The 26,950-nt window shown below is 47.2% G+C and overlaps 1 pseudogene; it reads right to left on the bottom strand.

Moving 5' to 3' along the window:
• Positions 1–204: 204 nt before the first annotated feature.
• On the bottom strand, positions 205–26,744 carry LOC128108759 (malate dehydrogenase, cytoplasmic-like; annotated as a pseudogene).
• Between the last annotated feature and the right edge of the window lie 206 nt (positions 26,745–26,950).

The following is a 26,950-nucleotide window of genomic DNA, read 5'->3' as shown; positions in this document are numbered from 1 at the left end:
TCACTTGAGTATATTTTTATTTAGATCACGGCACTCACAGCATGATGGACTTTCACGGATCTGAACCACGAAGCATGTAATATTTAAAAGACATTGCTGTTCACAATTTGAGTATAGCATTACTCCTGTTTGGTACCTAGGCTCAGAGACAACATTCCGATTCCCCAGCTTTGGGGTATTTATTGATTCAACATGGTTGTCTAGTCACGCAGAGGAGAGACATTCAAAAGCAGATTATTTTTCTTCTTCCGGTTCCTTTGCAGTAAGGCCCATCTTCTCACACCAGAAATCATTACTAGGGAGGCCTTCAACAAGCTCCCAGGACTTACCACGACAGGGAACGAGTAGGGTAGGAGGTCATCAGGGACACTGTTGGAGTTGCCATCAGAGGTAACGCCCATTTGGAATCTTCTAGGATTCCAAAACAGATGTCTCAGAGATGGCTTTCGCTTCAGACATCGCGCGGGACAGTTTCCGGGTCTGGATGACGGCAGCACCGCGTCATCAATCTCGATGACGTCATCACGGTTGCGCAACCGTGATGGACTCTTCCCCGGAGCCAGCTGCCATCTTTTAGGGCTTCATACACCGACTTCCTTTCCTTGCAATTTCACCTTAGCATGATTGGCATCTGGATGCTGAGTTGATAAGCTCTCCCTCAGAGGACGGCATTCTTTCCTTCAGCAGCAGTTACACCGTGTTTTGGAGCGATCTGAGATTTTGCCCGGCTGTGGTCCAAGCGAGTCAGGCAGCTGAAGCTCTCCTTGGGGATCGTTGGGGCTGACTTGGAGGCCGTCGGACAGTTGGTGTTGGCTGGGTTTCCCGCTGCAATGACCTTGACTGATGTCTTATGGCATATTTCTCCAAGGCTGCACCCTGAACTTGGAAGGTTTTCACACTTGCGTTCAGTAGGCCTTCCCCATGCCTTCCCTTCTTGGTGGGGAGCCCCAAAGGACAGCCACATCCAGGTCTTTGAAGGAAACCTCTCTGTCTGTTGCAATGACGTCTTTCAGATGGAGAAGGGAATCATGAAGTTCCATCAGGACACCGTCCAGAACACCCATCCTGGGGCTTGTTGTCCAACAGCACAGGAGTGGTAGGCTGGTCCATTTCCAACACTGTATGACAGTGAGTACGCCATTTCACCAGCTGCTCTAGTCACGAGGACTCTGATTGGTTCAGACGTTATTGGGAACTGTGAGGCAAATTTCTGCATCTGCAAAGGCCGTCTCCTGTTGTGGTGGTTGTGGTTGTCATTAGCACATTTATTAGTTACCCTTCCCAGTGCTGTGACAAAGTGCCTGAGTCAACTCGAGAAAGAATGACTTTGGTTACTGGTTTTGGAGAGTAAAGTCCACCACTGGCGGGGAAGGCTCAGGCTCTGTGGCAGGGGGTGTGTGGGGAGGCATTTCTAATACGGCGGGAGAGAGCCTAAGATGGGAAGGAGTCAGATATCACACACCAGCCAAACCTGCCTCCCCAAAGTACCACAGCCTCCCAAACAACGTCACCAGCTGCAGACCAGGTATTCAAACACATGAGCCCGTGGGGACATTTAGACCGTAGACACTCACACTAACTCTACGGAGTAACCGGGTAACCGGGTTCATTCTGACAATTTGATACATGCAGGGGACACTTTTGATCCCGTCCACCCTGGTTGTTGTCTCTCTGCTCACTCCCCCCCCCCACCCTTCCCCTCTGACTCTAATATTACCCGCTATTTTTGTCTTGTCTTTTTCATCCCTCATTTCAAAAAATGCATTCTTTGTGTGCAATGTATTTTGATCATATTCACTACGTCTCTCCCAGCTCCTCCCAGATCCAATTCTCTCTTCCCTACACACGCAACTTTATGTCTTTTTTTTTTTTTTTTTTTTTTTAACCCATCAAGTCCAATTTACACTGCAAAAGTACTCTTAGATGTAAGGTCATCCGCTGAAACACAGCGAACCTACCAGGGGCCGCACCCTTAAAGAAAACTGACTCTCCCTCTCCCAGGAGCTATGGATTGCCAACGGCTCCTCAGCTAGGGATGGGACTCAGGGCCCAGCTGCCCTCTCCATTCATGGGTTTTTATCTGGTTTGAGCTTGCGCAAGCCTGGGGCAGGCTGTCACAAACCCTGAGTTCAAGTGTAAAACCGCCCTGTTTTGTTCGGAAAAGTAAGTCATCTTTTGGTTTGACATCTGTATTACACCCCGTTTCCCGCCTGGCATCCTTCTCTGTTCCCACACTCTCATGGGGCAAGGTTCTCTATTTGAAAACACAACATGTAAAGTCCTGTTTTACCTTGTCTTCATTCCAGGGATTCAGCCCTGCTATCCAACATGGACTTTCTAACAAGAGGGGCCTGCTGCCCTCTTTCATGCCTCCATGTTGAATATATTGTCCCTTAACCCTTTCTTTGCCCAGTAGCCGAGAGCCATTCTCTTTCAGGACTCATTTTGAAAATCACTTACTGGAGGACATCTTTTCCCACCTCCCCAGGCACAATTCCCCCCTCCAATCCCTATGTTCTTAAAGTTTCTGGTACCTCCATCTAGAATTCCTTCCTCTTCTTTAATCCAGCTGTTCCCTGGCTTCTCTCCCCTGACCCAGGCTGACCCACTTCAAATGCTGTTTGTCTCCGTAGCTCCATGACTGGACTACAAGAGATACCCAACAAACACTCATGAAATACAGGACAATCATGGCTAGAGCCAGGCCTGCTGGGGCCTTCCTGAGTGCCGGCAGAGCCTCTCCCACAAGGTACCTCCTTAAGCAGTCTTGGTTGGCCTCCCCTGAGCAGGGAGGGCTACCTTGTGTCCACTATGGGGACACAGTAGCTGCCCTTTGGGACTTGAACTTTATTGCACTTTTATCTGTGGGGGACATGGCTCCCTAAAGGGCAGCCTTGAGAGGCCAGGCCCACAATACGTAAAGGCCCTGGTAGAGACAGCAGCTGCTTGTCCCCGTCAATGTCCCAGCTTGTCAGAGCAGATCCTCCTTTGGCCCTGGAGCTGACAGGTTCCAGTGAGAATAGTAGAAGCTAAATGAATTTGGGCTCCACCCTTGATCCAACCCCAGGAAAACAGCCAAGTCAGTATGTGCACCAGACTGTAAGCTCCAGGGCAGAAGACCCCAGATTTATATTCCTTTAAGCCGCAGCACCACAGGGAATCAAGGAATGTGGTGACCCTCTTTAATAGGAATAAATGTTTGTTGCAGGAGGGGTGGTTAGAGCTGTTTACAAGTGCGAACAGACACTAGGAAGAAAGTTCTGAGGCTAAACCAGACTTAGTGGCAGAGGTCTGTAACCCTAGCATTTCAGAGGCTGAGGCAGGGGGATCGTGAGTCCTAGACCAGCCTGGGCTACATGGGAAGAGATTATCTCTGTTGCTCAATTTATACTGAACACATTTTTTGAAAGCAGAGCACAGAGCTCATAAAAGAGTCCTTGCCTTGTCAAGGTGTTTATGGACTGACTAGAGAAAAAGACACACTTCCAAGCTGAGTAATAGTAGATGAGTTACCTGAGTAAAGTCAAGAGACTATGCCGTGTGTGTTTGGGGTGTGTGTGTGTGTGCATGTACGGTGTGTGTGTACACATGTGTGTGTGCGCTTGTGGTGTGAGTGTGTGCATGTGGTGTGAATGTGTGCATGTGGTGTGTGTGTGCATATGGTGTGTGTGTATATGTGTGTGTGTGTGTGTGCACATGTGGGGTATGTGTGTGTGTGTGTGCATGTGGGGGGGTGTGTGTGCATGTGGTGTGTGTGTGTGTTGTGTGTGTGTGTGTGTGTGACTCATCTTCCAGATGAGAGGTTAGGAAAAGAGGGGGTACATGGGACCCCAGGCTGGGCTGTCAGTGGAGGCAGGGCTCATGGGACCTCCAGTTCTGGAGATTCAAGGGCGTGTGTCAGTGTCTGTCGGGTCCTAGGGGGACCTCATGGAAGGATTCTACAGAGAGAGCAATCACACTGCCAGACAGAAAGCCAGAAAGAGACTTGGGAGTCAGGCCTAGGCTTTTACCATAGACCACTGAAGAGTCCCCTAAGAGTGACCCTAATTTCTTCCAAGTGAAGCACCCAAATAACTCAATGGCTTCCCCCACCCTCAAATGTTCTATGCCATCTTTTACTGCCTCACTAGGGGCCAAGCCTCCAACATAAACTTGTAGGGAACATTCAAACTGTAGCAGGCTCCATATATCACTCAAGACTAGGGGACCTGGAGACCCCAGTGGTAGAATAAGGAAGGCCCTGGGCTTGATACCCATCACTCACTCACATACACACACACACACACACACACACACACACACACACACACACAGACAGAGAGTAGGGGATGAGCACAAACATGTGTAGGGTCTGCTTCTAATAAGCCCTGGAGCACAGAGATGGAACAGGGCAGTCTGAAGAGTTACCACTTAAGGAAGGGCGGTAAATACTAGTCCTTCTGCTAAACCTACTTTGTTTTGCTGCAACAAAATACTCAGGGCTGGATAAGTTACAAAGAAAGGAGGTTTGTATATCTCACAGTTCTAGAACCTTAAGCGGCCACATCTCATGAGAAGAACCTCGTGTTGCATCCTAACATGCCAGATGGCATCACACAGTGAGAGAAAGAGAAAGAACATGAATCATAGATGCCCACGGAAGCAAGTAAGTGAGCCAAGGTCATCCTCAGCTACAGAGAGCGAGAGCGGTCCAGGCTGTCCTGAACTCTGTGACATTCTGTCACAAAGCAAGAGCGGGAAGATGGCCGAGCTCTGATGCCTTTTCTTGTTGAAGATATAGTCAAGGTCAACAAAATATGCCCCTGGGCTGAGCAATAATACCTTCTGCAGGCACTTGGGGGAGGAACACATCTCCCTGGAGGCTGAAAGGCTCTCAGTTCAGCCCCTCCTCCAGAGCCAGCCAGCAGAGCCAAGGCTTTTTCTGTCCTGATTCCAGTTTCCAGTGTTTCCTCCTGATTAAAAGCCCTTTGGCTGCCCGGGATTGTCTATAATGACAGTAAATGACTCCTGAGACTGTGAGGCAATCTTTTCACATCTTCAGATGCAATCTGTCTTACACAGCCCCAGACTGTCTGAGTTCACAGCAAAACCATTGCGGAGTGCGTGTGTGTGTGTGTGTGTGTGTGTGTGTGTGTGTGTGGGTGGGGTGGGGGGTGGGGGGGTGGAGGGGGTGGAGGGGGTGGGGGGGTGGGGGGGGTATTGGCTTTGGCTCCCTTCTCTCCCCTCAGTTTCCCACACCTTCTGGAATGACTTAGAAGATACTCACTATGACGATCCTCATTAACTCAGTCATTCATTAGTTAAAAAAAAAAAAAAAAATCTCTGGCTCCTGTCTGCCTCTAGGGTCACAGTAACTCAAATCCCCGTGATCAAAACTGGATGGCAAAACTTGTTTCTCCTCAGCAAGAGTCTGCTTGCACAAGCGTTTACCTCTTACAGTGTCTCACAGACACGCACACACACACTGTAGCAACAATGGCAATGACCATGATTTCCCAAGCCCGTTGCCTGGAAACCACTTCTTGTTTCTGAAACTAATTTAAACATGAGAATTCAGCTCATGACTCAGGCCAGCCAGGCATGGCATGGTTTCCTCTGTGTTTTACTGCTTTTTTTTTTTTCTTCCACATCACAAAATAATGCATGGCTATTCAGAAAAAAAAAAATGAAAAGAATATGAATACTGAAGAAAGGTCTGGAGGGCACACAAGAAAAGTCTCCTATAACCTCACTATCAGAGACAGACAATTTTGTCTCTTAGGGATAGTTTTCTCTTTATTTTGAGTTTTCTTATTTATTTTTATGTGTGTGTGTGTGTTTTGCATACATGCATGTATATGAACCAATGTGCTCCTGGTGCCCTCAGAGGCCAAAAGAGGAAGTTGGATGCCTGTAAGCGAGTTGTAGACAGATGTGAGCCATCATGGGGGTGCTGGAAACCAAACCCCGATACTCCGCCAGAGCAGCAAGCGCTCTGAACTGCTGAGCCGTCACAGCCCTCGGGGTATTTTCTTTTAAACACGTCTTTCCTTATTTACTGCTTATGCGGTATGGTGGAGGTGGGGAGAGACTGAGTGCGCCACCGCTGGCATTCGGAGGTGAGGGGACACATCGGCAGAGTCGCTTTTCTCCTTACACCTTTCCCAGTGCCTCTGAGCCCTCTGAACCGTCTCGCCAGCCTGGAGATATTTTCTCCCTCCAAATTTCAAACATCGTTGAGAATAATTCTGGCATCTACATTAAGATGAGTATTGAATTTACCCATCTGACAAAATTTTTCCAGTGTTTTCTAAAATCTACGTCTATAAAGCAAGCCGTTTTTCTTTACTTGCTTGACTGATCCCTGAACGCTAGACGTTTCGGTGATTTCTGATCTATTACCATTTGAAGTGCTGTCACGATCATTTTAATACAAATTTTGTTGTTGTTGCTTTTTGAGATGGTTTTACTACGTAGACCCAACTGGTCTTGATCTCCCGAGGTTGGGGCAGGAAGATGGAGAGTTCAGGTGTGTGCTACCATGCCCAAGTTTCAGAGATCCCGAACAATATATAAAAAATTAAACTATTATGTGCTGGTGACTGTTTTGAGTGGGAGGAGCGCTGAGGATAAAACCACACATCAAACTCACCGGGCAAGTGCTCTCTCTACCACTGAGCTGTGTATCTGGTCTTCCATGTTTATCTTCACATGCCATTTATGTGTAAGAGTGAGATTCCTCTTGCATTTGCTTATTTATGTATGTGCTTGGGGAGAATGCATGTGCGTGTCACGGCACAGGCGTGGAGGTCAGCGGTCAGCCTGTGGGAGTCAGGTCTCTCCTTTCACCACGTAGGCCTGGGGATCGACCTCAGATCATCAGGCTTGGCAGCAAGCGCCTTTCCCTGCTGAGCCGTCTCACTAACCCGAGTTCATAAATGTGAGTACAGGGACTTGTGTGTTATAACGTGTGTGTGAAGATCAGAGAAGAACCTCAGGTGTCGGTCCGCCCAGTTCATGAAGTTTGAGACGGGGATTCCTTCTGCGTACGTACATCAAGCTAGCTGGCCTGCAAGTTTCCCGCCATCGCACAGTAAAAGCATTGGGATTACAGGTGCATGCTGGGATACTGTCCGTGTCCGTGTCATCGTCGTGTGTCGTCCCCCCCTCCTCCCCGCGCGGGTGCGCGCGCTGTGCGGTTTCTGGAGACCCAGACCCGGGTCCTCGCATTTGCATAACAAGCACTTTACCCTCCGAGCCATCTCTCCAGCCTCAGGTGTAAGATTTTAAAAAGATGTTTCAGCAGTGCATTAAAAAGTAAGTCCCGCCGGGCGGTGGTGGCGCACGCCTTTAATCCCAGCACTCGGGAGGCAGAGCCAGGCGGATCTCTGTGAGTTCGAGGCCAGCCTGGTCTACGGCGCGAGATCCAGGAAAGGCGCAAAACTGCACAGAGAAACCCTGTCTCGAAAAACCAAAAAAAAAAAAAAAAAAAAAAAAAAAAAAAAAAAAAAAAAGTAAGTCCCACTCTTCCCCCTGGCTTGCACAGCTCCCTGGAGGTGGCCACTGCCACCCCAGGTTTTCTGTGAATGTAGAAGCAGGTGCGTGTCCTGTTTGATGATACACCTGGTTCCGCCTTGTGTTTATTTCACTTGCTCTATCTCAGACATCTTTCCAAAGAGAAGTGCTAGAACATTCCATCGGATGATTTCCATCGCTTATGTGTTCCAGAGGGACCTCTAGAGGCACGAGATCCACTTTTGTGAGCGGGTTACACCTGTGGAGATGGGTTTACATTTGTTCTTTGTTGCTGGAGGAACAGAGTGTGGCAAAGCCAACAAATAGCCCTGCCTGGCTGGAGTTACTGTTGTGGTCTAACCTAGAGGTCAATATTTTTCTAGCTGTCCCTTTTTTTTTTTTTTTTAAAGCAGAGTTGAGAGTTGAAGTTTATTAAGGAGAGGTTTTTCTAAACATAGATTCAAGCCGATGAGTTATCAGAGAATGGTATTCAAGAAGAGATTCACACACACACACACATGCACACAAGTTGTGGGCTTCTCAAAAGAGTCTTTCTCCATATTCTCGATTAACATTTTCAGCAAATACTTCCAGGCATGTGTGTTTTTTTAATTTGTAAATTATATCCATCTATAATTTCATAAATATATTATCTGCATCACAGAAAATGCACAAAAATAGACATAATCACCAGGCATGGTAGAATTTTCCTGTATCCCAGCACTTTGGAAGTTTCTGAAGCAAGAAAATTGTGAGTTCCAGACCACCCTTGGCTGCAGAAGGAAATTGTGTTTCAAAACAACAAAACCCAAAAACAAAGCATCTTAATGAACGGAATTAAAGATAAAATGGAGGCCGGGCGGTGGCGGTGGCACGTACCTTTAATCCCAGCACTCAGGAGGCAGAGCCAGGCGGATCTCTGTGAGTTCGAGGCCAGCCTGGGCTACAGATCAAGATCCAGGACAGGCACCAAAACTACACAGAGAAACCCTGTCTCGAAAAACAAACAAACAAAAAATCAAACAAACAAAAAAAGATAAAATGGGTTACGTTGCAATCACTTATTTCTATGATAATACATCATATAAAATACAATAATAAGAATAGCAGTAGCGATTTTGGCTTTTTAAGGACAAACAGCTTGATTGACTAGGCTCTGTGATAGGCCATCTATCAAAACCTCACTCCCACCTCGGCTCAGACTCAGGGAACAGCAAAGAAACGGGGATCAGAAAGAACGGAAGAGCTGGAGGATGGAGAGGAGTGCTGTGAGATGCTGTCCTCTAGGAAGGACACGCTGTTGAACACATGAACGGGAGATGTGACGCCCGCACAAGACACACACAAAATCAAGCCAGTTAAAAATGAGGGAGGAGCCGGGCAGTGGTGGCGCACGCCTTTATTCCCAGCACTCGGGAGGCAGAGCCAGGCGGATCTCTGTGAGTTCGAGGCCAGCCTGGGCTACCAAGTGAGTTCCAGGAAAGGCGCAAAGCTACACAGAGAAACCCTGTCTCGAAAAACCAAAAAAAAAAAAAAAAAAAAAATGAGGGAGGAGCTACTGAGTCCCCAGACCCAGCTAAGGAGCTGTTAGTTGCCAATGGCTCTGGGAGAGGAAGAGTCAGGTCTCTTCGGGGTGAGGGTGGCCATTAGTAGGTTTCCACGCCCATATGGGCAGCACTAATTGCACTTAATAGGTTAAAATTTTAATTTTTAAATAAAAATAAGACTCATTATAATTGTTCTGGAGTTTGAACCTCAGTTAAGTGTATTTCACCAATGGAGTCCATGGGTTGTTACCATTGAAAAAGACCCCTCCCAAAGATGTAAATTCAAGTGGAAGACGAGTGTTCTAAATCACATTCAGAGTCCCATCCACAAAAGTGGCAATCTTCTGGTGCAAGCATTAAGTATATCATTGATCTGTGGTTGCTCTGCAGGAATCTTTTAAAGCTAATTATACATGTTACGAGCTTTAGCTTAATTAAATTAGACACTGTATTCCACGAGTCCAATTCATCAGGCCCATGTGCAAATCCTGTCTCTCAATCATCCACCCCACCTGCCCCTCCTGCCTCTTCTCCATCTCAGCTAGTACCAACTCCAGGCACCCGGGCAGAGACTGGAAACCGCACGGTGTCTCCTCACTCATTTCTTGGGATCCATGTGGAATTCATGAACAAGTCCCATCAGCTTACCTGCAGGACATCCACAGAACCCCACGACTTCCTGTCTGATTTCTTGTCACCTGGTCTAGGCCATTATCGTCCTTGGTCTACACTGTCTTGTGACAGCCTGACTGTGTTCCCTGACCTTTACCCTCCACAGTCTCCACATCCCAGCAGCGTGGGGGGCTCTTGGGTGGATGTATTCCTTAAGCACTGTTGTTCGGAGAAAATTCACAAGTTAAGAACAACCGCAAGAATAAGAATAGTAAGAGGACACCTGCCCCACCACCACACATCCACCCACGCAGTTGTCCTCGGTGTCTGCGGGGACCGAGTCCAGGGCCACCATGTGTATCAAAATCCGAGGCTGTGCCAGTCTCTGATATTACACGGTGGAAGGACTACAATGTGCACCAATCCCCCCACACTGGGTCAGCTCTAGAAGCCTTACAATACCTCATATAATGTAAACGCTGTGCATATAGCCACCATTCCGGGTTCTTTAGGAAGTTATGACAAGAGAAGGGCCTTGTATGTGTGCAGTGGAAAACAGGGAAAGAGTAGGGGTCTCCAAAAATGTCAATATCTGAAAAGACAAAGGTTTTTTTTTCCCCTCAATATTTTGACTTGTGGTTCGTTGAATGCACAGAAGTGGAATTCAGATTTAAAGGAACAAAGGTAGTTCCTAGTTCCCTCTATTATCTACCTGCCTCTCTATCAATGTGTCCATCCACCCACCTGTCTATTTATGTGTTTGTCTGCCGACTTACCATCTATCTCTCTGGCTGGTCTGTGTCCTGGGCCTTTGCTCATAATTTCCTCGGTGTGTATTTTCTAAGAACAGCCCTGCTCTCTTGCATAACCCTAGGGTAGTCACCAGCCTCCCTAGATGGAATGTTGATAGAGTAGCTACCCATCACCTGTTCTTTCTGGATTTCCAATCGTCCTGTTGGTGTCCTGGGTGCCATTTGACTGTTTTTAGTACAGAATCAAGTCTGAGATCAGGGTCTGGTACAGTATTCAGTTGCCATGACTTTTGTGTCCTTTGATTTGAAACATCCTAAACCATCTTTCCTTCTTTATACTTTGCTGATACTAGATTTTTGGAGAATACTAATGCCCTCTCTCCTGTGCGTGTGTGTGTGTGTGTGTGTGTGTGTGTGTGTGTGTGTGTGTGTGTGTTTATGTATGTAAGTCCATGTGCATGTATGTGTGCATGTGTGTTGAGGCCACAGTTCAGCCTTGGTATGTTTTTTGAGACAGGGTTTCTGTGGTGGTTTAAATAAGAACGACCCCCCTAGGCTCATATATTTGAACGCTTGGTCATCAGGGAGTGGCACCACTTAAGAGGGACTAGGAGATGTGGCCTTGTTAGAGTAGGTGTGGCATTGTTGGAGGAAGTGTGTCACGGGGGACGGGCTTTGAAGTCTCAGATGCTCACGCCAGGCCCAGTGTCTCACTCTCTTCCTGCTGCCTGTGGATCTGGATGTAGAACTCTCAGCTCCTTCTCCAGCACCACGTCTGCCTGAGTGCCGCCATGCTTCCCACCATGATGACAATGGACTGAATCTTTGAAACTGTAAGCCAGCCCCAATTAAATGCTTTCTTTGGTAAGAGTTGCCCTGGTCATGGTGTCTCCTCACAGCAATAGAACAGTGGCTAACACAGTTGCTTACTAAGTTATCAAGTGAGCTAGGCTGGACGGCCTGTCTCTACCTCCCTAGCACTGGGCTTACAAGAGCACACCGCCGTTCCTGTGTGGTGTCTGGAGACCAAACTCAAGTCCTCCTCATGATTGTGCAGCCCGCACTTCACTGCCTGGGCTCTCTCTCCACCCCCTCCTCTGTTTTTATGTAGAATTTTCTCGTTTAAGATTATTTTTGGATGTTTCCTTGTCATTAGATTTAGCTTATACATTCCTAGCCAGGGTATCACACAAGTATGTGTGATATATATCACAATATATCACGTAAGTCACAATACTACGTCCTTTAGAGCCTTTCACAACTGGAGGCACACAGGGTCCTTCTACCCCTTAATGGCAGCGTAAGTTTGTTCACTCAGCCGAGATGTCCTTTGACTCCACCATGATACAGTTATCTCTTCCATGCAAGCAAAAGCATCTTGGTTGGTGGCACTTTAAGACGGTACAAATATATCATTGCTCCCCAAAGTATGGGATCACCAGGGAGATGATCAATAGGTAAAACGCTTGCTGTGTGAGCCTATGGGCCTGGGCACAGATCCCCAGCACTCACGTAAGCAGCTGGGAATGGACAGCACGTGACTGTATCTGCAGCCCTGGGAGACAGAGGCAGGTGGCTCCTGGGGACTTGTTGGCCAGTAAACCTAGCTGAAATGGTGAGTTCTGGGGTCAGTGAGAAACCCTGTCTCAAAACTTAAAGTAGAGAAGTGATTGAGAAAGACACCCCAACGTTAATCTCTGGCTTCTACACACACACACACACACACACACACACACACACACACACAGACATACACACTCATAAGCACATGTGAGCACACATATGCACACAATTTTCCACTTAGTAGGATGTATATTATTAATGTATATTAGTAAATTGTCACATGTTTTTTTGTTTTGTTTTGTTTTGTTTTTGAGTTCACTGAGAAGCAGGCTCTGGAAGTGGGATTGGCCTTCCCCATTTCAGGCTCATTGTGTATTCCCTTATCTGAGGCTGAGATAGTCCTCCACCTCTGCCAGACAGGGGCCTGTGGGGAGAGAAAGGCGCTCAAAAGTGAATGCATGGTGTCCTGGGTAACAGCTAGAAGGTGAACTGTTTCCAAAAGAACTTCCTGTTGTCTCCCTCATGATACAAAAGCCCCTGCAGTGGAAACGCAAAGCTTCAAGTTCAACCAGGGGACGCTGGCCCACGGGAACTCGAGATGACTGCCTCAACTTCCCCAGTTTGTTTCAGGTGGACGTCGTGAGTGTGGGGTTGGGTGATGTCATCTCTGTCTGCTGCTCTGTTCTCCATAGCCTCACTGGAGGGAGAGGACACTCTGCACTGCCTGGAACCCTCAATCGGGAACTCCAGTTGGCTGCCTTGAGAAGGTTTCTTCAGCTGGCTTCCGCTGGATGCTTATTTGATAATGTGCTGCTCTCTATCCATCTGCTACTTGCTATTTATTCTGATACGTTGGCTTGTTGTATACTTAATAAACTCGTTCATTCAAAACCGTGGGGCTGGAGAGAGAGCTCACTCACTGCTCTTCCAGAGGACCCTGCTCTTCCAGCACCCACATCAGACAGCTCACAACCACCTCTGATTCCAGCTCCCGGAAACCCAACACCCTCCTGTGGCCTCCTCGGAGACCCTCATGTACATGGCGCGCACACACACACACACACACACACACACACACACACACACACGATAAAAATATATCTAAACACACACACACATACGATAAAAAATAAATCTAAAAATTTTTTTAAAAAAACAACTAACGTATGGCTACCATAGATCACTCTCGGGACCACGCAACACACGAGACTAGGATGTAGCTCAGTGGTGCAACGTGTACCAGGCCCTCGGTTCCGTCACCACCGTGAACAAAAGTCTGCTCTGACTTAGTAACAGCTGAGTCCCGCCTGAGCTCGTTTTCACGCAGATGATTGCAGATGGCGGGTTCTCAATCCTAGCACATTGCCAATTAGCACTCCACACTACTGTAATCAGGCTTCCTCCCATTCCCTTAAACTACCGAAGTCAGCATGCACACGCGGGTTCTTCTACTGTAACAGTTCATAATCCACTGTTGTCATCGAGTGTTTTGGTGCCCAAATTGTGCCATATTTGGCTGGTAAGCCCCTTATGATGACTTTTGAATACTTACTTTAAATTGTTCTAAAGCTTCGATCCTTTGCCGGCTACCCAAACGAAGGGCTCATTTTTTTAGCTCTGGTTTCAGAGAACTCCCTGGAAGCATTAGCCTGCTGCCTTTGGAGATGAGAAAGGACATGCTGGAAATCTCTCATGAAGAGGCTGTAAAGGGGTGGGGGTGGGGGGCAACACAGTGCTTGTGTATGTGCTGGTTCAATTCCTGAATCTGCTTGAGGGCCAGGCCTGTGCAGCGGGCCTCAGCACCAAGGAAGAGAGAGCTGCAAGCACTCTGGTCAGTGGCAAATAAGAGCCACAAAGAGCAGTGACCCAGAGCACAGACTCCCGCCAGCCCCACTAGCTGGATTAGAACCCAGCTCTTCCGGCTCACGGTGGTGTGGCCTTAGCAAGTTACCTGAAGTAGCTTGCCTCACTTTCCCGTCTATACACAGAGGATACTGGTGGTACTGTTGTCGGACTGCACGGAACAATCGGGTGAGTTCATGCAGGTAGGGTATTCAAGGCACTGTCGGACACTCAGTGAGCTCGCCCAGTGCCACTGGTCAGGCGGGCGGCATTTCATCTATTCTACGAATGCTTCTGGTTGCTCCACTTTCTGTTTTGATTGTGTGTTCCCCCTCTGACTTCTTCTTTTCCTTAGACGCCATCCCCCATGACGTATCGACAGCATTTCACAACAATCAGAACCTGGAGGCAGGAGCTGATGCAGCGGCCATGGAGGGGGTGCGGCTTACTGGTCTGCTCTCCCCCGACCCTCCCCGGCTTACTCTGCCTGCTCTCTTCCACAGTGGGCCGGGCCCTCCCCCATCAATCACAAAATGCCGTACAGATGGATCTTATGGGAGCATTTTCTCAACTGAGGCTCCCTCCTTTCAGATGACTCCAGTTTATGTCAAGTTGACATAAAACTGGCCAGGACAAATTGTCTGACAGTGGCGTGGATTGAACCCTAAGTCAACACGGCACTATATCCCCAGCTTTTCACTATTTGAGACAGAGTGTTGCTATGCAGCCCAGGCTGGCCTCAAACTCATGATACTGCTGTCTTATACCCCATGTATTTTTAAAAATTTAACCTCCCGATTACTATTACTCCCACTTTCCAGATCAGACAACTGAAGCAGCATCTCAGTGACCTTCTTAAGGTCACATGGCCAGGTCACGGCACAGCCCGTTGCTGCCTGGCGCTGTCGCCCTATGGTTCCAAGGTCCATGCTGTCCACCATACTGCCTCTTCAGTCAACAGGCCCTGGACTGGCTGCCCAGTTTCCCGGTGCTTGTGTCCAGAAAGAATCAGGATGAGCTTAGTGAGGAGTTTAGAGTCTAAGGACATGGGGTTGAGATGGCTAGTGGGTCAGTCCCGACCAAGATGAAGTGAGGCTTTGAAAAGTATGTATGTTGTGAAACGCTGTCGATACGTCATGGGGGATGGCGTCTAAGAAAAAGAAGAAGCCAGAGGGGGAACACAAAGGCAGCATCTCGTAGCCATGGCAACCAGCCAGCACACAGGTCCACGCTTTGGCTTCAAGAAGCAGACAGGATGGCTGTTTTTTTTTGTTTTTTTTTTTTGCTTCCGGCCTAGCTGTTTCTTAAAAGTCCAGCTGCTGGGGCCAGGGGTTGTGTTCCAGGAAACTGGGCCACATCAGGCAGGTAAAGCTTTTCTCCCTTGGTGGGATTGGAGGTGTTTTCCTAAGCACAGCAAGTCTGAGTAACGGGACAACTGAAAACAGTTCTAAAAGGCTCCCTGGCTGTGTGGTTGATCCAGGTGCCTTGGGCTCCCCAGTTCCTCGAGATTACCGTGCTCACGGCAGGTGCCCTCCTTATCAACTGGCTGCAGATGCTTCCTGCCGCCGTGGTTTGAGATAGTTGATCACAGCCGCCACCACCGGATATAAACAGAGACTTTGCAACCGTGAGGGTTTCATCAGTTGCTCCACACTGTCCGTTTCCAAAGGCCTGTGATAAAACAAAGAGGATGTCCTGGCCAAGGACCGTGTCTAGCCAGCGCCTGCAGGAAGGTAGTGAGTGTTACTGAAGATGCTAAGCTGAAAGAGCAACTGAGCACAAATCCTTCATCTGTCCTTAAGTATCCACAGCTTTTAACATACCCAGGAGAAGGAGAGCAAACGGCGTCCCTCCTCCCTGTAGGGGGTACCTCAAGACCTCCAGTGGAACACTGAAACATGAAGAGTTCTTCCAGAGAACCCGGTTCCCAGCACCCACATACAGGTTCACCACTGCCTGTAACTCCAGCGGCAGGGCGTCTGATGCCCTCCTCTGGACTCCGCAGTCCCTGCATACACGTGCACATACCCATGCATGCACACATAATTAAAATGATAACTACAAGTATTTTTGTAAAAGAGTAATTTATAGTCAAGTACAAAAGAAATTGACAATAATAAAATAGAATAGTTTGTAACAATGTATCTCAATAAAAGTTATATAAGTGTGGTTTCTTTCTGGAAAAAAAAAGGACAGCTCTTGTCATTCTGTGACAAGGTTTCACCCTACAACCTCAACTCAGAATGATCCCCCTGTCGCAGCCTCCTGGGTAGTGAGATTACAGAGGTGAGCCGTCAAGGCCAGCTTCCTGAATATATTTTGTATTCACTCTTCTTCCAGCGATGTGAGATGATACAATGCCTAAGGGATGAGGTCAGCATTACTGTATCGGAGGTACTTCAATGCATGCACCGTGGTACTGGGACAGTGGATCTGACGACTGAGATGGCTCCTCTTTGACGTGTGGTCAGGGAATACACACAGCATGGATACACTGGACACACGTGATTCCCCTCCTGGGTGGCAGGGCAGCACAAGGTTCTATTATGCTACTAAGAACAATGTCTATTTGAAATTTGTGAACTGTTCATCGCTAATTTTTTATTTAATATGTTTTTCATCTTTTATTTATTCTTAACAATTTTATGCATGTACACAATTATATTGCCCGTATCTCTCCTCTCCCACTCCCATCCCCTCAGGCAACCCAACACATCCCTCCTTTCCTCTTCTGTATTTTCTCCTTTTCTTTTTAATTTTTGAAGCCATTAGTCCAATTATTGCTGCCTGCTGGATATCGTTGGCTTGATTTTCCGCACATAACCACAACTGCAGTGAATTTCTGGATGCAATAACTGTATGATGCCCAGAAGACATTACATGGCGTTCCCTCCCACCCTCCAGCCCTGATGTTCTTTCCACCCTCTCTTCAATGACAGGAGAACCTTAGAAGGATTGATACAGATGTCCTGTTTGAGGCTGAGCATCCCAAAGTCACTTATCTCCAGCACTTTCACTAAACATGAGCCTCTGCATTAAATGCTGCCCGCTGCAGAAGAGGTTCCTCTAGCCAGGACTGGGAACAGCACTAATCTTTGAAAATAAACGTAAATGTTTAGAAGGCAGTTGGACGACATTTAGCAAAGCAACAGTCGCAGGTCCCCCCCACACCCTCCCCTCCCCCCCCTAGAGTCTATAATCTCCATAGTTACGGGGTTTGGGCCAGATTTACAGTGTCATGTATGAATTCCCTCCTGGGGAGCAGGCCTTGAACCCAATCAGAAAGTGGTTGCTCACCCCTTTGACCGGCATGCCACCGTTGCATCAGTGGGCATACCTTGCCTGGCAGGTCGGTGTTGCAGCATCCATAGTTCGTCGCTGGATAACACCACGGATGACTTTTCTCCTCCAGCAGCCTGCACGGCACCTTCTGCACGATGGAAGCTAGACATCAGGGAGGAAGTTTTCAGGTCAGTTCCAGCTTGGTTCTCTGTCCGGTAACACCACGTAGTATCTTTGGACTCTACAGTTGATGGCAGGTAACTCAAGTCACAAAAAATAAAACTTTAGATCAGGGGCTGTGGAACCCCCATCTCCTGTTTGACTGCTTAATTCGTGATGGCAAGATAGTGCTATATGAAGTCATAATGTATGCTGATCCGCTTTCTGCCACTGTAAAAAAAAAAAAAATACTTGAGAAAATCAACTTAAATGAGGAGAGATTGATTGGGACTCGTGGTTTCATAGATTCATTCAGTTCGTAGTTCTTGCCCTGTTGCTTTGGGAACTGTAGAGGAGCATGGCAGATGAAAGCTGTTCACTTTGGGACGGCCAGGAAGCAGAGAGTGAGTGTGACCATGACCAAGGGGCCAGGGACAAGATATACCCTTGAAGAGTTAATCCCAGTCACCCCTGCCCCCCCCAACTAGGCCCTACCTCTTACAGTTTCTGTATTTCTATTAGTCCATTCAGCCATGAATCCCTCAATGGACTAGCCCACTGATGAGGTCAGAGCCACCATGATCCAATCAGACTCATCTCTGAACACTGCCGCACTGGGGACCACGCTTCACTCCATGAGGCACTGGAAAACATTTCAACACCGACTGTAATGTGAAGTTAGAGCAGGAAGGGACCCAGCAGCAGTTAATTGTCCCTCTAAAAGCCTTGACTCCACCCCCAGGTCCGGCAGTACTTCCACAAGGGCAGAAGAGAATGCAAGAGCCCATTTTCAGCCTGATCCTACGTGAAACTAAATGCTTCTCATAGTCTCAACAACAGGCCTGCGAAATGCCACTCACCCCAAAATCTGTCCACCCACTCTTCAGCAATAAAATGCCAAATGTTAGAAGTACGCACAGCTGCCTGGGAATAAAAACTTTCAACATGCCTTACAGTGAATCATGCCCAAGTCCTACTCAGTGAGATATAACTTATTGAAGTCTTACATTTAAAGGACTAGCGTGTACCCTTCTCGGGAGCTTTCTTCCTGACGAGGGACCGGAATGCTGACTCAAACCCTGGAACTGGTACAACCACCTCGAGCTGCAAGTTAGAAACTTACATTTTTTTTCCTTTTTATAAAACCAGTAATTTCAGCTTTTCATTTTGAAGTGAAATAAAAAATCAATCTAATACTAAAAATGAAACTTTTTTTTTGAAGTTTTCTTCCAGAATTACCTGGCAAGAAATAGGAAGGTCTCATCCCCAAGACCTTGAGTCCTACTTAAGGAGGAGTGTCGCTGGGCATGGGGGCACACACTTGTAATCCCAGCACTCAGAAGGCAGAGGTGGGTGGATCTCTGTGAGTTCAAGGCCAACCTGGTCTACACAGAAAGTTCTAGGACAGCTAAAATTGTCTTAAAAAACGAGAGGGGGTATTTATTCTGCTGATAAAATTGAAAACCAGATTCTCTACATATAAAATACAGAGATCTGGCTCCCAGCTTCAGGTGTGTGCACTCACACATGCACAGAATCCATTTCACTCCCACTGACTTGAGTTCACCTGGTTTTTGTTTATTGACATGGTCTCATGGCCTTACTTTAGCCCAGGCTGGCCTAGAACTCACATTATGTAACCCAATGGCTTTAAGTTGAGAGCCATCCTTCTGCCTCAGTCTTCCAAATGCGGGGATTACAGGCTTGCACCGCCAATCCTGGTTTTGTTAAACCAGCTACTCCTAAAAAAAAAAAAAAAAAAAAAAAAAAAAAAAAAAAAAAAAAAAAAGCTTTCTGGGAAAGCCCACACATTGGTGGTTTATCCTGAGCACCCCAGCATCCCTGCTGACTTATAAGAACTTAGGGAGAAGAAGTGGGACCACTGGGGATGGGGAAGAAGAGGCCAGAGGGCCAGGAAGGATGGCACTCAGGTACTCTTTAACCTGTTCTCGGGATGCAGGAACCAGCTCATGGCCAGCAGAGGGCAGCAGGAGATGGGCGTCCAGAGTTCTTCATAGGCACATGACTTGAAGTCTCAGTGTAGACTTGGGTCTCCTGGGTTTCTGGGTCCAAAGTCATTTTGCCGAGATTTGTCAAGTGGAGTCACTTCCTGAGCAAAGGAGGCTGGGTCCACCGTTTTTATATGCTGGCCATAGCCATTCCTCACCCTGAGTCCCCTCCTTACCACTGCTACTTCAAGTCTTATCTTTTTCTTAAAGTCCTCTTCCTTGTGCGAACCATTAAGATCTTTGAAATGATGACTGATACAATAAAATATCAGCTATCAGCATCTATATAGTGATCATTTATATATATATATATATATATATATATATATAAAATTGAAAACGCCTCTCAGCAGAAAATCAAATTGCTACAACCAGTTAATTAATCTATTAATTCCCCCTTGATCCAGTGCAGAAGATGACATTACAATCTCCATCTTCTAGACAGGAAACTGAGACTCAAACGAGTTAGACGGATTTCATGAGAATCTTCTCAACAGCTGGTGTGTCAACCACCTTGATATTTCAGCTGTTGGGCATGCAGAGGCTCCTGTGACTCAGACGGCAGACAGAGAAGCCACCTGCCTGCCAGGGCCGGAGGAAAGCGGGTCTGACTCTTACTCCTGCTAGAACATTCCTCGCCTACAGCTGAGCTCTTCTCCCTCTCTGCTTCCTCCTTTTTCTTCTTCCTCTTTGGTCCTCCGAAGAGGAATGTCTTTCTCACTAAACCAGAACACTCCAGGATGCATTCCCTTTGAGTCAAGACCGCCAATTCCCTGATAGAAATGAAAGTCAATTTGGGGGGAGGTTTTCATCATTTAAGGGATGCTAAGGAGGCCACTGTCTGCCCTGGCCACAATGGCAAAGAGGAGGAGCTGACTTTCCCCCCAGAGGATCACAATGCACCTGTCGGAAACAGCCCAGAGGAAGGCTGGCCATCTAAAGCGGACAGTGTGCTGTGTGTCGCGGTGACTTCTCATCCCTGAGGATAATGGTGGCAGGTGTGGCGGGGAGGGAACCCCTAAACTCTGCCCTTTGCTGGCTGTGTGACCGTGGGCGAGCCATTTTTCCGCTCCCAATTTCCCCATCTGTGGGAGGAGAGCAATCCTTGTCTCAGAGGCTTATCATAATCAATAGAGAGCCCATAAACTAGTGTAAAACGTACTTTTTAAAAATCATGTTGGGGGTGGGCTGGGAGCATGCATCAGTATGTGTAGATGCCGCAGAGGTAGAGCCATTGGATCACCTGGAATTTGCGTTACAGGTGGCTCTGAACCAGCTAACGTGAGTACTGGGAACTGAACTCATGTCCTCTGCAGTCTATGCTCTTAACCTCTGAGCCCTCTCCCCAGCCCCACTACTGTCTAAACTGCTGTGGAAGCAAAAGGACTTTCATGTCAAGAACCCAGTCAACTTCAGATAAATGGCAGTAGTTGGTAAATGCTGCCTTTTCTACTTGTAGATTTCACCTGAAAAGGGTTGGGGGGGAGGGAGGTGGGAAATAAGGTTAAAGATTGATTCCAAAGGCAAAAAGAAATTGCCAAGTTGAACTATCCCTGCCCCAAACTCCTACTTCAAACCCTGCTTTCTCTTTTTTTCTTTTTATTGGCTTTTCGAGACAGGGTTTCTCTGTGTAGTTTTGGTGCCTGTCCTGGATCTCACTCTGTAGACCAAGCTGGCCTTGAACTCACAGAGATCTGCCTGCCTCTGCCTTGGCTCTGAGTGCTGGGATTAAAGGCGTGGCCTCTGCCATCTGGCCCCTACTTCCTCTTTCCCAAATATACATGAGAGTCCCAGTGCTCACAGGAAAAGCAAGCAGGAGAGAAGGATGCTCTTGGCTCAAACGACTTCTCCTTCCTCCCAAGCATGGCAGGGCCACAGCACCGGAGAGCCGTTGGCCACAGCACTGAGGGTACGCCTCTGCTTTCGTCCACTCCAGCCAGACACTCAAGGAGACCCGGGTCTTGGAATTTGTCATTTTTCTAAGCCCCACTCGAACTCACAGCCATGCTGTCACGAGCAGTGTTACTATCATTCGAAGGGCTACCATAGGCCACCACAAGATGGGAGCTGCAGAATAAGAAGTGGGGAGCGAAACAAAACATCTCGAGCCACAGGCCTGTTCTGGAAAGTGACGTGCAGTGGAGTCAGCTAGAGGAAACCTGAACACCAGGTATCGGGCTGGAGAGATGGCTCGGTGATTAAGAGCCCTGGCTGCTTTTCCAGAGGTCCTGAGTTGTTCAATTCCCAGCATCCATGTGGAGGCTTCCAACTGTCTGTAACTCCAGTTCCAAGGCATCTGATGCCTTTTTCTGGCATCCATGGGCACCAGGCACACACGTGTACATAGATATACATGCAGGCAAAACACTCACACACATAAAATAATTTTTTAAAGAAAAAAGGAGACCAGACGCCACCTGTCCTCATAGTCACTACCAACTCCTGTCATGCCTGGTCTCCAGGGCCATCTCCTCCAACTCAAGGGCAAGGACAGGCTCGGTCGTGGTCCCAGGAGCCTCTGGAGTACTTGCTCCATTGGTTCCCATCTGACACCTTCCCGACTCCTGTCCAGAGAGTCCACCCAGTCTTCCTAGACTCCCTCTGCAGAAGGAGCTTAATCGGGGTGGGAGTGGAGTACTGCTCTGTAGCCACCCAAATGCAGACACCTGGGCCCTCCTGCTCACCCCAGCCAGGCTGCATCGTCAACAGCCACATCTCACCCAACTGCTCCGTTTCCGAGAACCGTATCTGCCTAGCTCCTCAGAGCAGTGCTGAGAGAGTCTAGAGGTGGGAGATGCCCACCTGAGACAGAGAGAGGAAGAAATAACGCTAAATGCTGTGTTAACAGTCACCCGGACCCCAACAGAGCTGGTGTTTATCTCATCTGAAGGGCTGGCCGTTGGTTTGGAGTGGAATTGTGCTGACGTGCTTAGGAACTATTTTATCACTAAATGAAAATAAAGGGGTAAAAGGTGAGAAATAATAGCAGTACTAATTTTAAAGAGAAGTTGACGAAATTTCTCTTGGTATTTGATGGCACTCAGTGTCTCCAAACCCTGCTTTGGAGATTATTTTCTACTTTGATCTTTTGACATGACATAAACAGACATAGAACCTGTTTATGGGGGGGGGGAGACAACCTGGGTGATTCAAAATGGCTTTGCCAGGAGTCTAAATGTGCAGGATTGCTAACTATTCTCCCTAGCTCTGAAATCGCAACCCTTCTCTACACCGAATCACAGCTATAGTCACTCAGCAAAGTTCTTCAGTGACAGTACGGCCAGTTTACTGCTTTGACCTGTCTCGAGGTCAGTGAGCCCTCATGCACATCTGCCGTCTGCCGAGTCCGCCATCCCCCGAGTCTGCCACCCCTTCCTTCTCCTCAGGGCTCGCTGGTGCACTGGGATAGCCTGGGCGCCCTGGGACTTAGGATAGCTCCAGGCACATGTCTGAGGGTCTCAAGGTCCCTCTCTCACTTTCTTTCTCTGTCTCCCGCTTCCATCCACAAACTCTCTCCAGCCAGTTACTTCCACACTTCCGAGAAAGAGTGACCAAATAAATAAATACATAAATAAATGTAATTTAAAGGACATTTACCCTGTCCTGACTCACAGGGTTTTTGACACGACCAAATAAGACAATGTACATAAACTCCATGGCACATTCAGTGCTCATTAGATAAGTCTTTCCTTCAAATAGTCTTGGCTTGGAAGGCCTTTTGACATTAATGGGGTCGCTTGGGTTTCATTGGCTACTTCCATTCATTAGTCTAAGGGACTACTAACACGTCACTTTGAGTGCTTGCCTCTGGGGACACGGTAACATCCTTCTGCACAGGCCATTTTTACAACTGGCTGTTGGTCCTCACGTAACACAGCAAGGTCCTCTCAGATCAAAACCATCAGAACCTTCAGGGGTTCATGCTTAAGCCCCCTGGGAATCAGAAAAGTACCAACCAAGGACTTTCTACTTCACTTCCACTTCCGAGAAGTAGGAGGCCTGCCTGCTCAAGTGTGGCCTTTAAAGGCAAGGGGTGGGGGTGGGGGGGGAATAAGTGAGAATGTGGTCCAGTGGCCTGTGAACCTCAAACATGGTCTGTGAGGAACAACAGTCCCTGAGGAGCCATTTGTACAAACCGGTTTACGGCCAGCTGTCGTGGGCTGGCTACAAGCAGAGCCCCGGAGACAGAGTGTTCCAATTTTGCATTTCCCATACTGAAAATTGCACTCATCTCCGCTCCCAGTGCAATTTGATTTGAAGCTGCCCACACGGGTCTCATTTACAGGCAGAAACAATTTGAAGAATCGTGAAGTGTCTTTTCCATTGTAAACCAATTCCAAAGTTCCTTGGTCTAACCCTGGACCATGACCCCACAGCAAACAGAAGTGTATTAGTGAAGATATCATCGAAAGAACTGAAGAGTGGGTCAGTGTTTAGCACCATTTACTGCTCTTCTAGATGACTCAAGTTTGGTTTCCTAACACCCTTGTCAAGAGACTCACAACTGCCTGCAACTGAGGGGATCTGATGCCCTTTTCTGGCCTTTGCAAGTACCAGCACACATGTGGCAGACACACACACACACACACACACACACACACACACACACACACCTGCACACGCACGTGCACACACACACACGAATAAAAATAAATCTTTAAAAATAGATGCAGCAGAGTTTATATTTTAATATAAAGTAATAAATGGTGTCTTTTTCTTTTCTTTCTTGAGACAAGGTCTTAAGTTTCTGAGGCTGACTTCAAACTCACTACATGGCTGAGGATGATCTCCTGTCTTCACCTCCGCCATACTGGAACTTCAGGTGTGTGCCACTGTGCTTGGTTTACACAGTACTGGGGATCAGACCCAAGGCTTCACACATGATAGGCAAGCACTCTAGCAACTGAAACACTACCCCAGCCCCAGAGTTTACTTTTCTGATGCAAGAATCTCAGCAAAATTTTTACAGATCTGGTGATGGAGATTAATGATCCAGGATAATAAAGATCCAGTATCTTTTGGCTCTGCAAGTCTCAATATATGGCTTTTTTTTTTTTTTCCGGAGCTGAGGACCGAACCCAGGGCCTTGCACTTGCGTATATGGCTTTTATCTTGTGATGGTAAATGGCTGCTCCAGCTCCCACGATTGTGTCTATATCCCAGCTTGCAAGGAAAAGAAAAGGAGCAAGAGATGACATCATACATCAATTCCACACATCAATTCCACTGGCCAAAAATTAGTCACGTGACCACACACCTAGCTGCAAAGGAGTCTGGGAAATGTTGTCCTAGCTGGCCAGTCATGAGTCTATCTAGAATATTGTTGTATTAACAGAAGGAAAGAATGTACTATTGGAGGACAGGTAACATTCTCTGCCCAAAAGACTAGACAAGAAAGTAAGTCAGTGAATGCTGCCAAGTATGAGGACATAAGCATGCCCTACATAGTAGTAAACCATAAAGGGTGGGAGACCCCTACTTTTAAAATCACATTTATTTATTTATTTATTTATTTATTTATTTATTTATTTATTTATTTATTGCTTATGTGGGGGGGCATATAGATACCAGGGCATATGTGAAGGTCACAGGACAACTTGTGATAGTTGGCACTTTCCTTCCAACATGTGGAAGGAAAATGGGACTCAAACTCAGGACATTACACTTGGCAGTAAGTTCCTTTACCCGCTGAGCCAGGAACCCCATTTTAAGGGATACCTCTTTTAGTCTAGATAATGCAAAAGTTCAGGCTGAGTATCCACATCTAATAAGTAAAAAAAAAAACAAAAAAAAAAACAGCCTTTTAGCAAATGAGATCTCCTCATTTTAAAACATTGGTTTAAAAATAGTTTTAAAAGCACCGTGAAAGCTAATATTTGTGAACTGGATATGGTCCAGTAGCTCCCATTTGGGACCCCACATTAGGTTTGATTTGCATGGAGGTGCCAATTGTGCTTAAATCTCTGCCTGAAATGCAAAGTATCTGAACTACAAGATTAGAGCTACATGATAAACATGGTGAGTAAGGAGCTGTGAGCAAGGTCAGCCTTCCACAGCAAGTCATTTGCTCGGCTCATGAGCCTGGCACCGGAACAGAAGAAAATCAGGAGTTCGGCATGAGTCTACCCTTCAGAAATTAAACTTCACTTTCGGGTGGAAACAACACAGATGCTCAGTCTGGGTCAAAACGATGGAGTAGTTTGCTAATGATGAATGAATTAGAGGAAACAGGGAAGGTACTGTGTCAGCCATGAGAGGTGTCCCTGGGTCTCATGCTGTTGGGGGTTTAATTGCCACCTGATGCTGCCCTTCTAGATCACTGCCATGTTCACAGTTCCTGGCCACCAAGAGACTAAACAGAGAACACGTTCTCCTCCCAGCCAGGGCCAAACACTTCCTGTAAGCCTGAGACATCCCACAGTCTCCCTCCTGATCCGATCCAGTCTCAGATGTCAGAGCTTCTTAAATCACTCCTGCCTCTTCCTCCTCTGTCCTTCCTCCCCCTCTTCTCACACACATCTAATACCACCCTGACATCTACTTCTTGGCAGTCCTCAGCCAACATAACACAAATGATAACGGGGATGAGTAGGTGCTAAATACCAATTACATGCACTAGTATAAATTGACCCCGTGATAGTTTTACCGATCACATACTATGTCCACGGACCACATGCCACAGCCTTACAGTTCTTAAAGTAGGTAACACATAGTTCCCCAGATTTTGTATGTATGGAACAAGCTTATCCAAAGCCATCCTCCAAGAGGTGGTGGGCAGTGATTCAAACCCAAATGTGTTCTGCTCCAGTGCTCAGCAGCTCTTCATTAAATATTTGTGTCCTCACTTCCAATTCTACTATGTTCAAATGTCACTACATACTGTCTTCCTGACTTCACCTGTGAACAGCACTGGGACAATCCTTGGCTTCTTTTCCGCTAATTTTTGCTGGATTTGTTGTTATCGTTTCTTGGTTGTCTTGGAACAGGGTTCACTTTGTGGCCCAGGCTGGTTTTGAACTCTGCTCCTACTCTGCCTCTGCTTTTCTCACACTGGGATGATGGGCAGGAGTCACCACACCCGACTTAAATGAACTGTTTTTGTTTTGTTTTCATTTTAAATTCACTACACAGTGCAGCTGGTTGAACCTGCCTGTGCCTCCTCCCCAGCAGCTGGGACAACTTTGCTCCTAGTCTTTCTGGGGTAAATCACTGGAGCTCTACGCTTTGAGACTGGTTTGATAGACTCTACTAAATCTCTGAAAGGCTGCCTTGGCCAGGGGGCCGAACCTTCAGCCTCCCTCTGCAGACCACACCTGGGGTGAGATGCTTACAGAATGTCTAACCAAGTTTGTCAACTGGGACGAGGCTGCTGAGCTTGTCCCGAACGTTACCTTTGGACCACTTCCTTCGGGGCCTGTTAGAGTCTGGTTTAGGGGGCCTTGGTCTTTCTTGGCCAACGCTCTGATCTCGTCGTCCTTTGGCATCGTGGCGAAGATGGGGAGCTGTGTTAGGACCGCCACTTGGCTAATACACTGGACCAGAGAGGTAAAGAGAGAGGCAAATTAAAAAAACTGGTTTTTTAAATTTTTGAATATGTTTACTTTAAAAAGAAACGTGATATCCTTAAAAATAAATGGTGAGCTTTTATCCCTCACCATGAATTAAAGACGATCCTAAAAGTACTTGTAAT

The sequence above is a fragment of the Peromyscus californicus genome, unplaced genomic scaffold (assembly GCF_007827085.1).
Source record: "Peromyscus californicus insignis strain IS unplaced genomic scaffold, ASM782708v3 Scaffold_13__1_contigs__length_99412109, whole genome shotgun sequence".
Classification (NCBI taxonomy): domain Eukaryota; kingdom Metazoa; phylum Chordata; class Mammalia; order Rodentia; family Cricetidae; genus Peromyscus; species Peromyscus californicus.
The sequence above is the reverse complement of the archived record's forward strand: the minus strand, read 5'-3'. Positions and strand labels throughout refer to the sequence as shown.